This window comes from Olea europaea, chromosome 3, assembly GCF_002742605.1.
Source record: "Olea europaea var. sylvestris chromosome 3, O_europaea_v1, whole genome shotgun sequence".
NCBI lineage: Eukaryota > Viridiplantae > Streptophyta > Magnoliopsida > Lamiales > Oleaceae > Olea > Olea europaea.
The window spans coordinates 1,810,540-1,822,078 of NC_036239.1; positions in this window are offsets into that span (position 1 = coordinate 1,810,540).

Here is an 11,539-nt window from a genome sequence, read left to right on the forward strand (position 1 = left end):
ATTTTTAATTATAATGTAATTTTTTATTATAAATAATTTTATTTAGTTAATATATTTTTATTTGTTTTGAACAAAATATATTGGTTGAGAACAATTGTTTTATAGAAGGTAAAATTAGCAAAATATATGAGAAACACCAAAATTCATTTAATTAGTGGGTTGAGAGAATCGTTCAAAATTACAATGCATTGATCTTGGGTGATTTAAAAAAAATAAAATAAAATAAAATCCAAAATCAGTACCCAAGAAACTAGCAAGCACTTTTTTTTTTTTTTTTTTCAATCCCCTCATAAATGATGTCACCCAAAATCGATCAAAACTAGGGAGCGGGGGGGGGGAACACTCCCATGCCGATGCTAAAGGCCATAGAGATTTCTTGGTTTCAAATTTCTTGTGTATCATCATTATTTGTTGTTATAACGACACAATTGTTACATAATGTTAAGATTTGCAACATTAAGCCCATGTTTGATTCTGTTAAAAATAATTTTTAATTTTTAATTTAAATTTTATCAAATTTTTTAGCTGAATCAAACATAGGCTAAAATTGAATGACGTGGTTTCGGAAAATAAAATAAAATTGAATGACTTAAATAATTGTAATTCTTAAAGGTTGAACCCCAACCTCGAGAGCCCCACCACCCCGTTCATGGAGTATCATGAGGGAGGTAAATCGTTGGATGTACTCCAATAGATCAGGGAACAAGAGCTTACCAATACATTGGTGTCCACAAAGAGTCCAATTCCATATCTCAGGAATCGAACCCTCACACTGCGACTACCTCACTCATATCCTTTACACCACTGAGTTATGTCCCGGGACAAATAATTGCAATTCATGGTTTGACATCCAGCAGGATATCACGTGGGCGTAAAAACAGGGGGCTCTATCAGAAATATGCCACGCTCTATGGGCCAAAAATAAAGGTGGCATTTTTGTCGTCATACAAGTAACACAATTCAATGGTAATGCTCATACGTTGGGTTGGGCGACACATAGACAACGTGGTCCTACAAAAACTTGCAAGTTAATCAAAAATTCATTTCAAGCATACTTTGTATAAAATCTCCAATTTTTATACAATTTTTAATTACATGTTTCATTAACTTTTATCCAAAGCTATTAAAAAATTGGTTGTTAACTAAATCAAAATGGGGACGGATATTTTAATCCTCAACCACTCATCATGATCGCACAAATAGCATTTTTGTTAAAAATCACGTTTTTGGTATCTACGTGTCAAACAACAGTGAAAGGTTAAGAATCAAAATACATCGTTTTGAAGGTTGACCGAAGGTTGCAAAATATACGGGACAAGTGGCGCAATTTTCCCGCGTTTTATGTTGAATCTTATCTTGGATTTGTATGAGAAATATGCTAAGCCTGTTTCTTGGAATATCCCTATAATATATTCACATCCAATGGGACCATATGCATTATTCAAGGGGCTTGCAAACACTGATTTTTCTCCTTTTTTTTCTTAGTACCATTCAATTTCCTGCTCTATAAATACTATGATGAACCACATTCATCTCTACATTGAATCTCAATAATTTCATCAATAATTAGATAGGAAAGGAGAATATAGAAATGGCAGCTATGGTTGATGTGTGCCTGGAAAAATTTTTAAAGCTAAGAGCAAAAGTCAGAGCCCGAAATCCGTTGATTCAAGCCGCGGCTAATGAAGTAGAAGAAAGAAAACAACGAAAGCAAGAGTCGACTTCATCATCAGCCACCCTCAAGTCACCGGCAAACGCCCTAAGGGAGGGGACGATGTCAGAAGCGACCGTGTTTTTGCTCATGTACCGGTTTGCACCATGATGAAACTAAACGAGGAATTGATCCTCTTTTATGTATATGTAAAGAGTGTATATATATGCATGGATCTTCAGTCAAGATCAAGAAACGAACATATTCCTGAATTTGATTGAATAAAAGATCTTTAATGGTCTCAACGACTTAATCCGTCACACTTAACAAAGGTATGAAATCATGCCATGTCCATCTTATTCGACGAATACAAGGATATGTACATTTAAATAGACTTATTCATTAATGCTGTAACGGGAGAAGAGACTACTTACAACTATTTCTGTTTGAAATTTATGTTGTGCTAGCCTCGATGCTTTCGATAGAATCTTCATTCATACTGAACGTAAGTTTCTCCATGTCCCACTTCAGAACCTCCCGACCATATTTAAAAGCGAGGTCAACGCTATCAGCTTCCAGTCCTGTAACCGGTGCAACAAACAATTTGCGCCCAGTCAGGGAATTGAAAAGCCGTTTGAACTTCACAGCGATGTAGTGGAAAGCACGTTGAGCTAAAGGCGGGTTGGTGGTGTTGTGTGGATTAAGACTGATCAGGGGACTAAAATCCTGAAACCAGTCGCATTGCATAGGGGAAATTGTTCGATTTTTTTCTTCCAGCAGGTCGAACTTGTTGAGTATGAGAATGAAATTCTTCTGGGCGAAGGACGGATGGGTGGCTACTCTCTCAAAAAGTTTCTTGTTCGCCAACATCTTGTTTGTGCAAATTCCAGTTGCGTCTTCGTGCAATTCATCATAACAAAACAAAGGCTTATTGATAACAGGTATTTGATTCCATCGTAATGCTTTACTAAACCCGTTTTGCCATGCTTTTTCGGATTTGGCTAAAAAATTAGCATTGTGGCTGCGGAGCAAGTGGATTTTCTGCTTAGGCAACAAATATAGACAATCTTTGCAATATGTATGAAGATTGGAGTCCTTGAATTTGAGCTTGAGGAAACTATTAGCAGACATCTGGATGGAAGTTTCTGCGCCAAGTACAGAGAAGGTTCTTCGTGCTCTCTTCTTCTCACTTTTCGAACTAGCCCCAGAAATGAAGGGTTCTAAATTGATAATTTATGGAAAGCTCCTCCAATATTGAGTAATTTTCTATGCCGTGTTTTGGGCTCTGCACATCTGTGGCTTCTTGCCAGGGCGAAATATATTGGGCATAACAATGTTTCGAGTCATATATGATAACAGTCTCAGATTTGCTCAAGGTCGTGGTCAGGTTCTGAATTTATAAACCATTTACAAATTTTTATCCAAATGGAGGCTTAATGTCACATCTTTTACACTTTGACAAGTGTGTATGAATGCAAATGCAATAATTATATAATCTTTGGTACGTTGTATAATATAATATTCTACAGTATAAAGAAAAAATAAAATTAAAATCTCTTCGTTAAATCCCTGGCAAAACATTTCTAATGTACACTCAAGCTAGAATGATATACTCTGAATTCATGGGTTATGCTTGTGGTACACCATGGTATCCAATATGGTGTACAAAATGGACACACAGCACCTCCGTATTGGCCGAGGTGCCATCGGGGCCCACCGGCACCTCAGCCAATACCGAGGTGCCGTGGGTCCATTTTGTACACCATGTTGAATACTATGGTATACCACTAGCATTATTCATTTGTGTCTAGTCAACAAATCATGGCAGATTTTGGTTGTGGGACCTAATCAATCGACGTTGGTTTCAACCGAGTCAAAAGAATTGGATCTGATCTCAGTTGGGAAATTTCAGGACATGGGATCCTGGAATCCAACCGGGTGTTTATGGAATTAGAACGTGACTCCTTAGCACACGGATTTTGTCCATAAATCTGTCAACTATCCGGGACTCGTGTGCCTGCTTAAATATCACTAAATGTCTTAAAATATCGTCAAGAATGGAAATATCTCCATCTATTTTCCATTTTCATCATAGTGATAGGATTGACTAGCTAGCCAATTTGGTTAAGTTGGTAGATAAAATAATGTGTATCTCATTTAAATATTATCTTCAACATGTCCCTTCACATGCACATCAAAGCATAACACGTGCACAATTTTATTAAATAGGTGGCTGTGAAACTTCAACTTAAAATGTTTGTTGTGATATTACGTTGCACAATTTAATCTAAAAGTTTAAGCTATTATATCTATATCATTTAAATTTTATTTTAAAAGGGTCAAGTCATTTGGTTAGGTGGCTCGGCCCTGGGTAACCAAGTAGCTAATGAAGATAATAGGATGTTAGACCTAAACCTTTGGTGGTCAACGAGCTTTGTTAGAGCCATTCAAGTCAAGAAATAACTTTTTCGGTTCCTCGTTAGCAAGTCAGACTTTTGTTTGATTAAATATCGTCAAATGAAATGTTACTGGAACCGTTTATGAGGCCTCTCCCGATAGGACGGTCTCAGTATACAATCATTTTCCATGCTTGAGGGAATGAAGTCCTTGAAAAATTTTCAAGTATGATTCATTTTAATCATAAAGCTTTTTTGAGATTTTTGCCATAAGAAAGATATTTTGATCTCCAAACGACATGGTAATAGTGAAAGATTGAGCTTTTCTCCCTCAGTTGATCGAGAAAGCTCCGCCCAAAGGCGCCGAGTACATAGACGAGGCGGTCACCGAAACCGAAAGAAAGACAAAAAAACCAGTGCCTTTCGAATGGCTTAGGAATCGACCGGTTCCGAGCCACAGAAGAGGAAATCGCAATGCATCTTGCCTCGCGTTCATGATATCTACATTCAACTGTGCCCTGTCCAGTATTTTCAATCCAAGCCGAAATAGGAAAAGCCGCAAGCATCATATGTTATTCCATCCCTCACTGACAGGAATTTCTATTATTTGTCCTTTTTCTTCCTTTTTTTTTTGTTTCTAAAGACAGATATGTCTTTTTTTTTAAGAAATTTGAATTTGGAGAAGATTCCTTTTTCTGTACCTTAATTTAAAATATCGCACCTTCATTGAGAATTTGAGATTGCATCGTAGAAATTAGAACTATTCTGACACTTTATTATCTACGCTTTAAATTTTAATGAAATTTAAACCCAAAAAAAGGGAAGGAAAGAAAAAAATAAAAAAGAAGCTCTAAATAAATAATTTTAAATAAAATTTAATACCCTATGTTACGCCCCTATCTGAACCACCTCGAAATACCCACCACAAGGCACTCCAATCTGCTAGACACCCACCCGAAGTGGTTCCGAAATGATCTATTCAATGTCAACGACCTGCTATCACACTGCGAGAAACAGATGATTGTGCCGAACTTACCGAGGCGCCCCTCGCCCATGATGTCGAGGCGTAGTGCACTCCAGGGACGTCTGTCAGAAGATACGCTGCCAATTTCAGAAGGAGATCTTTGTCGAGATCCTTTCTGCCCTTAAGGTTTAAATTGATTTGACGTCTCCATGAGACTAGTTGATGTGACTTATCAACTTTATATCGACTTAACTCGGGAGAAGCAATTACCCACCCACTCTATAGATACAACTGATTGACGCCTATGAGCAGACACTTCATATTGTCAGATGTATACACGTGCCCCACATCCAACGGTTCATCTCACCAATAAATACCCAAGGATTGTTAAGAAACAAAGGTAATGAAACTCTTACTAGATAGTACTCCATAATAAGCATATATATATTTTCTCCACCCCTTTTATTATTTTGCACAACCTCTGGGTACAGTTCCGATCACCTAAACCTGACTTGACCGTCGGAGTATATACAGTCGCCGCCACCCCCACTGGTCCCGGTCGTGTGCGTCTGACCGTGTGTTGATTGTGCGCGGGGAGGAATACGTGGAGTAGCTCTCGGTTGGCCACGTAGAAGTTCCAATTTTAGAGGTCAACAGATTAGCACCGCCTGTGGAAAAACATTTTCCGTTCAAAGTTCTGTATTATCTATCGGAGAGATCACTGGAAGACTAGCGACTAACCCTGAAAAGGACACGTTCTTGAAAAAGAATAGAGTCGAGTTATAATCCAAGTTCTCACCACCCTTGAAAAAAGAGATAGGATGAGTTATAGCCATGAAAACGACAACCCCATGAGAGAGGCCTCTGAAGAAGAGGTACTCCATAACAATGTTACTCACCAGAGACCCCATCACCGGCGCCGCCGAGGTGGGAGAACAGTCATACTCACTAAAGGAATGGCTCAAATAGCTATGGGTATGAGAGACATTGCAGCTCAGAAAATGGCGATACATGAACTTCTCATGCAAGCCCGAGGTCATCAGGGCTCTCAAATGCCCCAAGGATCTTACCCAGTGCAGGAGGCCCTAGTATCTCGTTCCCGAGGCCACACCAGTCAGCACAGAGAATGCCCCCTCGAAAGAGAAGCGGACGCCGAAACCACATCTTATGTGCAAGGGAACCAGCCATCAAAACCATAATTGGGGGACACTTACCCTTAAGAATATGAGGAACAGAGGTCGGTAAGCGTCTTCGACCAGATTGGGGAAGATCCTAGCAATAGGGTCCGCCCAATGAGAAGATCAGTTCGGCCAGACTAGGAACAAGAACATGCTCCTCCTCCTCCTAGAAATAGGAGGGATAGGAGGAATCTAGTCGATTAGGGGAGTCGAAGGGAAGCACCTCCACCTCCCCAGAACATTCAAGATGATGAAGTGTCAGATGGGCCCTATCATTCTTATGAGATTGACGAGGATGATGATAATTTCCCTTTCTCAAGGGAAATTCGAAGCTTCCTAATGCCAGCAAATTTTATGTCCCCTAAGATCCCCAAGTATGAAGGAAATGGGGACCCGGAGAAGCACCTCACCAATTATATGACACAAATGAGTCTTAGGGGAGCCTCGCCTGCTTAAAAATGCAGAGCCTTCCATCCGCCGAAGTGTGGTACAGCAGGCTTCCTCCCCTAAGCATCAGAAATTGGCCAGACTTGAAGAAGGCATTCTTGAATCAGTACCTCTCGCGAAGAGAATGAGAGGCCCCAGTGCAACGCCTACAAGACATGAGGCAAGCCCCTGGAGAGACGCTGAAAAACTATCTCACCAGGTTTACGGACGAAATCACATACTGCGAATAGACCACTGACAGAGAAGCCTTCCAGCTCTGAAAGGCGGCCTCAACATGAACACTTTGTTCTGGAGGGACGTGCGCAGCAAGAATCCTTCCACCTACGATGAACTCGTGAAAATGATGAGAGTTGAAATCGTAAGTGAAGAAATGATAGATCACCGAAATCGTGCCACGCAGGGACTCCCTCCTCCTCAGAGGCAGGTAGGTCGAGGACCTGCAGCACACCTTATTACTCAACAATGGACTCAGGTAGGACACACAATAGCTTCCACCTTCGGGCAGACACTGGCCTCCGCCACACTAAATGCAGTGCCGGTATTGGCATATGAAAATGCTACTAGCGAAGCGAGGCCATCAGGAAGAAATGATAGCAAGAAAAAGCGATCAAACAGGCCTTTGGAAAGAGCAAGGTTTTGCACTTTCCATCAACTCTATTGGCATAACACCAACGAATGCAAAGACGCTCCTCGACGCTCAGATCGGAGTGACCCACATCCCTCCAAGAGGAATGAATATCCTCGCAGATCAATCTCCCCAAACAGGGGAGATCAAATGCATACAGAGTAGTCACCCCGAAGAAGAGAATCAAGGGACCAAGGGGAGTCCAGGCAGAGAGATCAGGCCCCATTTTCTGGGGGCCAAACCATCAGGGAAATCGACACTATCATTGGGAGACCCCACATCGGTGGCAACACCAGAAATGCCTAAAGGAATTATACAAGGGAAGAAAGGACCCACCAACGATCACTTACATTGTCAATGAGTCCCAAGAGGCCAACAGGATAGCCCCAATTACCTTCTCCCAGAAAGATGCGCAAGGAGTTCACCATCCCCATTGTGACGCACTGGTTGTGAAAGCCGTAGTAGCCAGAAACGGGTTCAAATGCATGCTCGTCGACAATGGCAGTTCGGTAAACATATTGTTCGGCTCCACCTTTGACAAAATGCAGATTGAACATGGGTTGATCCCCATGACCGACCGACTATTCGGGTTTACCAGGGACAGCATCATCCCATGAGGGCAGATCACTCTGCCCGTCGAGATGGGTTCGGCACCCCTAATGGCCCAACACTTTATGGAATTCTTAGTTGTAGACCACAGATCGGCCTATCATGGAGTACTGGGCAGACCAGCTTTGAAAGATCTTTAGACCGTCACATCCATCCACTACTTGTGTATGAAATTCCCAACTGAACATGGGATTGCAACAGTCCATAGCAATCAGATGGTCTCCAGGGCATGCTACTTAAACTCCCTGCGAAAGTCGGAGCCCCGAACTATTAATGTAATCCTAACTGAGGTTCCCACTGAAATCGATACAGACGTGGAAATGGTCGACGCCCCTGAACAAGGGCAGACCTCTGAATAAGAGGAAGACGTCGACATGGAAAAGGCCCCTGAACAAGGACACCCTCTTGATAATTTAGATCCTCGAATGATTGACTCTGAACCAAATACAACCCCAATGGAAGAACTGGAAACTTTCTCCACCAACCCAAAAGACCCTAGTCAGGTCTTGCATATAGGGAAGGCACTGTCTCCCGAAGCAAAAGAAGAGATGATGAGCTTCCTGAAAGGAACTTGGACGTCTTCGCTTGGAAACATGAAGACATGGTAGGAATAGATCCAAGGATCAGTTGCCACCATCTTAACATCAACCCCTCTTGTGCCCCCCCATCGACAGAAGAGACATGCCCTCAACTCGGAGAGGTACGAGGCACTGAAAGATGAAGTAAACAAACTTAGTCGTAGTGGGTTCATAAGGGAAGTTATCTACTCGAAGTGGATATCCAACCCGGTCCTGATAAAAAAGCCCAGCGAAAAGTCGAGGGTGTGCGTGGACTTCACAAACTTGAATAAGGCGTGCCCTAAAGACAGCTTCCCACTTCCAATGATAGATCAATTTGTGGATTCCACTGCTGGACACAAACTGCTGAGCTTCATGGATGCATACTCAAGGTACAATCAGATACCCATGTTCCGACCTGATGAGGAAGCTACGTCATTTATTACGGACAGAGGTCTGTACTGCTACAAAGTCATGCCCTTCAAATTGAAGAATGCCAGAGCTACATATCAAAGGCTGGTCAACATGATATTTGTCGAACTCATTGGCAAAACCATGGAGATCTACGCGGACGACATGTTAGTAAAAAGCCTCCAAGCAGTCGAACACGTAAGTCACCTTGATCGAACTTTTTAGATACTTAGAAAATAGAAGATGAAGTTGAATCCCCTCAAGTGCACCTTTGGAGTGGTTTCGGGTCAATTCTTGGGATATATTGTCAATCAAAGGGAAATTGAAGCAAATCCAGTAAAAATAATGGCCCAGCTAGAGATGAGATCACCTCAAAACCCAAAGGAGGTCCAAAGCCTCAATAGTCAAATAGCCGCGCTGAGTCGCTTCATCTCGAGAGCCACAGATAAAAGTTTGTATTTCTTCAATGTGCTTAAGCAAGGAAAGAAGACCCAATGGACTTCTGAGTGTGAGGAAGCCTTCCAGGCAATGAAAAAGTACCTCGGAGAGGCCCCCCTCCTGTCGAAACCTCAACCAGATGAGTCACTACTGCTATACTTAGCGGTTTCGGACATGGCAGTCAGCGCCGTCCTAGCTAGAGAAGAAAGGGAGCGCCAGCTGCCAGTATACTACATCAGCAAAGCACTTTTCCCAGCTGAAATACACTACCCAGACATGGAGAAACTGGCCCTTACCCGTATCACAGCCTCAAGAAAACTGAGACCATACTTCCAGGCCCACTCAATCGAAGTTCTCACCAATTTCCCATTGAAGCAGGTGATGCGGAAAGCAGACGCATCAGGATGCCTACTAAAATAGGCAATCGAGCTCAGTGAGTTCGATCTATTGTTCCGATCTCGACACGCCATCAAAGGCCAAGCCCTTGCAGATTTCATGGTTGAGTTTGCCAAAGCCCCAGAAATGGAGGTGACAATGGATCTCGTCGAGCCCCCCACATGGAAACTGTTTGTAGATGGGTCCTCAGGAGAGACTGGCTCCGGGACAGGGATCGTATTGGAAAGCCCGGAAGGCCACAAGCTAAACTGCGCAGTAAGGTTTGGCTTCAAAACCTCGAACAATGCCGCTGAATACGAGGCCCTTCTGGCAGGTCTTAGACTTGCTAAAGAGATGTAGGTCAAAAGACTTCGCGGCCAAGGACAGAAGCATGGTTGCATACATGAAGTTGGTTCTGGACCTAGTTCCTCATTTTGAAAAGTTCTAACTGACTCAAGTCCCCCGCCTAGAAAATACACATGCAGACACCCTGTCAAAACTGGCCAGCAGCAAGGATTCAGAGCTACTAAAGGTTGTCCCTATCGAGCACTTATCAAAGCCCTCCACCTCTGGAGGTAAAGAGGTACTATGGATAAAAGGCACTCCATTATGGATGTAGCCTATCATCGCCTATTTGAAAGATCAATCACTGCATGCCTCCAAAAGTGAGGTGCAGAAGTTAAGAAGAAGGGCTGCACACTTCGTCCTACAAGAAAATACTCTTTACAAGAGAGGCTTCGCCTCGCCACTTTTCCGATGCATGGGAAGCGAAGAAGCCACATACATACTCAGGGAAATCCATTAGGGAATCTTCGAAAATCACTCCGGAGGAATGGCTGTGGCACACAAGGTTCTCCGTTAAGGCTACTTCTGGCCGACCCTGAAAAGGGACGCTTGCCAGTTTGTCCAGAAATGTGACAAGTGCTAGTGCTTCTCAAATATTCAAAGGCAACCTTCTCAGAGCCTCTCCGTAGTAACCAGCCCTTAACCATTGACCAAGTGGGACATTGACTTCATTGGTCCACTCCCAAAAGGAAGAGGAAGCATAACTTTCGCCGTTGTCGCCATTGACTACTTCACTAAGTGGGTCGAGGCTGAACCCCTTGCCAGGATCATTGAGGCGAACACTACTAAATTCGTCTGGAAGAACATCATTTGTAGGTTCAGCATTCCCCACTCCTTAGTGTCCGACAATGGCAGGCAGTTCAACAACAGGAAGATGTGAGAATTGTGCGACAAGCTAGGCATAAAGAAGGACTTCTCGACGTCTCATCACCCTCAAGCAAACAGACAAGTTGAGGCAGTGAACAAGACTATCAAGCATACCCTGAAAAGGAAGCTTGACACCTCAAAAGGGACTTGGGTGGATGAACTTCCCCACGTCCTCTGTGCCATTAGAACATCTAGTCAAACTGCAACAGAGGAAACACCATTCTCGATGACCTACAAAGCCAAGGCTATGAGCCCGCTTGAGGTTGGGGTCCCATCACACCGTCGGATATACTTCAATGAGATCAACAACAACGAGGCTCGAATAAGCGAACTCCACCTCCTTGAAGAAAGGAGGGATACTTCCCAAGTGAACTTGGCAAAGTATCATCGGAAGATGACCCGCTATTACAACTCCAAGGTCAAAAACAGAACTCTTCGCTTGGGGGACCTCGTCCTCAGAAGGGTTTTTCAATCTTCAAAACCAACAGGGTCCGGAGTGTTTGGACTAAACTGGGAGGGCCCTTACCGCGTCAGCAGAGAATTCCGACCTGGCACTTTCGAAATTGAAGATGTGGCAAGAAACACACTACCTCATCAATGGAACATCGAACACTTGAGGAAGTACTATCCATGATGAGCATTTGTTCCGATCCGATCTCAATATTGTCTAATGAAT